The sequence below is a fragment of the Cebus imitator genome, unplaced genomic scaffold (assembly GCF_001604975.1).
Source record: "Cebus imitator isolate Cc_AM_T3 unplaced genomic scaffold, Cebus_imitator-1.0 Scaffold449, whole genome shotgun sequence".
Taxonomy (NCBI): Eukaryota; Metazoa; Chordata; class Mammalia; order Primates; family Cebidae; genus Cebus; species Cebus imitator.
Window position 1 is genome coordinate 1471278 of NW_016107764.1, and position 2696 is coordinate 1473973.

The 2696-nt window shown below is 60.5% G+C and overlaps 1 protein-coding gene across 2 annotated transcripts in view; it reads right to left on the reverse strand.

Moving 5' to 3' along the window:
* JRK (Jrk helix-turn-helix protein) overlaps positions 1-913 on the reverse strand; it is a 10830-nt gene extending 9917 nt beyond the window's left edge. The window contains exon 1 of one of the 2 annotated variants that reach the window (XM_037732437.1): positions 725-913. The gene's annotated coding sequence lies outside the window, so the exon portion shown is untranslated. Of the gene's footprint in view, positions 1-715 lie in introns of both variants that reach the window. The other variant, XM_017511473.1, reaches the window with a different exon arrangement.
* Positions 914-2696: the final 1783 nt, after the last annotated feature.

Sequence of the window (2696 nt, forward strand, 5' to 3'; positions counted from 1 at the left end):
GTGTGTGTGTGCGTGCGCGCGCGAGCATGTGTCTGCCTGTGTCTGTGTCGGGGCCGGGGGAAGAGGGGAGCTTGGGGTCGTGCAGGGGAGAAGGATGGGCAGAGACCCTGGGGCCGTGCGCCCCACAGAGCGCACCCGGAGCCGGCGGCAAGTCCCGCCGGGAGCCCTCCTCGCGGGGGGACCCTGGGCTGCTGGCGAGCCTCGCTTGGAAAGCGTCTCTACCCCAGGGTCCCCGTTAGCAGGCAGAGACGCAGTTTGGGACAAGAACAAAAATAAAAAATGGAGTAAAAAGAAAAGTCTGGGTCTGGTCTTTTAGGAGGCAAGCGGACCTCGTTAGCAAGCCTCTCTGGAAGTGGAAGCGCAGGAAGGCTCCGGGCTGGGGTGCCAAGGCCAGGCCCGGCGGCGAGGGCTGGGTTCGGCTCTGGGGCCGCACGCTCAGGCCGCGGGGGTCGCGCGGGAAGCGCGGGGCTTCGGGTTCCGAGCGCGGCTCCCGGGAGGGGGCGCTGCCGCCCGCGGCTCGGCCCGGCCCCGCGGCCTCGCGACCAGCCCCGCCCCACCCCGCCCCTCCCAACGCGCCCGCCCGCCCAGACTGCGGCTCCCGCCCGCGCCACCCGCGCCCAACGAAGACTGGAGAGCGCCTGCCCGCGCCCGCACCCACCCGGACCGCCCCGGCCAGGACCGGCAGCCCGGCGCCTCAGGCCAGGACCCCACTCACCCTGCGCACCCCGAGCCGCCGCCGCCGGCCGGAAGTGGCGGCCACTTTGTTCTCCTCCGGTCCGCACCTCGCCACCTTCCCCCAGCTACTTCCGGGACGCTCTAGGCAGCCTGGAGGACTCGGCACTCATCGGTGTATGGGAGCGGGACTCGGGCTTTCCCCGAGCTGGACGAAGGAGACGAAGGGCGTGGGAAGGGAGGAGGCCCGGCGCGGAGGGGAGAAAGCGAGGCGGAGGCGAGGAGGCGAGGGGGAGGGGAGGGGCGAGGGGGAAGGGAGGAATAGGGGTTCCAGGGTGCAGGGAGGCGTGGGAGGGGAAGGGAGAGGGCTCCGCGCTGCTCTCTCCACCTGTAGAATGGGCGCAGGGCGCCCGCAGGCTCACGTTCCTTTCATGACGAGTGAACCCTGCGCTGAGGACTTGGGGCTCCCGCAGTCCTGGGGCAGCCTCAGGCACTGGGGTTCGTGCCGCCCAGCCCAGGACAGCCTTTCCGCTGCAGTTTGCGCTGCGGGGAGGGCGGTGCTGCGTTCGCGTGGCGGGAGCGGGTCACCGAGACCGGTGCTCAGCCGCCTGGTTGACTCCCTCCTTCGCTGGGGCCCCATCCAGACCCAACGTAGATGATTCAGATGATGGGACTTGAAAGTTTTGAACTGGTGAGACTTTGCATATGGACCTGAGTTGATGCGGTAATGAGTTGAGGCTGCGGAGGACCTTGAGTTGGGTGCATGCATGTGGCCCGTGAGGCCTGTGTGAATCTTTGAAAACTGGAGGGTGGACTGTGGTGGGCAGAATAATGGCCCCCAAGGATGTCCACTTCCTAAGCTCCAGCTCCTGTGATGGCAGAAGGGACTTCGCAAATGCAATGAAGCTAAGGTTCTCAAGATGGGGAGATTCTTAGGTTTATCAGGGTGAGTCCAATGTACAGCCATCCCTGCGTATCCGTAGAGGATCGGCTCCATCACCTCTCAAGGATACCAAAATCCTGGATGCTCAAATCCCTTCCATAAAATGGCTCAGTATTTGCAAATAACCGATGCACATCTTCCTGTATGCTTTAAATCACCTCTAGAATGCTTGTAATACAATGTAAGCGCTATGTAAATAGTTGTTATACCGTATTGTTTAGGGAATAGCGACAAGAGAAAAGTTTGTACAGTTGCAGTACAGACACAGGTTTTTTTTCCGAATATTTTTTATCCCTGGTTGGTTCCATCTGGATGCAGAGCCCATGGGTACAGAGAGGAGGGCAGGCGGCATCCAGGGTTTCTTGTGGGAGGTAGGAAGGCTAGTGGGAAGACAATGAGGCAAAAGCAGAGAGAAAAAGAAATGTGACAACAGACACAGGGAAGGAGCCACACCTCTGTGGTCTTGCTTCCTTTCAAGTCTTCGTTTCTGCCCTTACCCTCATATTGGCTATCGACTGCTGCATCACTAACCACCCCAAAACTTGGTAGCATGAAACCAACCATTTTTATTGCGCACGATTCTGTGCGGCAGCAGTTTGGAGCTGCTGGAGTCAGAGGTGTTTCGCAGGAGAGGAAATGGGGTCACAAGCACACCAGGCACATGGTGGGGCTAGCACCCAGGGCCACCGGACTAGGGTTCCCATGGCAGGGTCTCTTTGTGACAGCCAGGAAGAGGCACCTCCTCTGGGAACGCAGGGCCCTGGGGGAGTTAGAAATGGGGAGGGCCTGTGGACCCCACCTGGGTGGGCTTGGGGGAAACCGCTCTGAGGGGTTCCAACCTGCCCAGCCTCGGGACTTGGTGGCCTCAACACACACTCACATTTACACACATGCTTTTGTTCACACAACACACAACCTGTGCACATACCCACACTCACATTTACACACATGCCACAGACATGCATCCTCTCTCACAGGGCACACACCCATGCTCACATAGTTTGCACATACAAACCCTCACAGTCACATGTCACACACACAGCCTGCAAGTCATGGCCTTAGTTTCCAGAACCCAAATGAG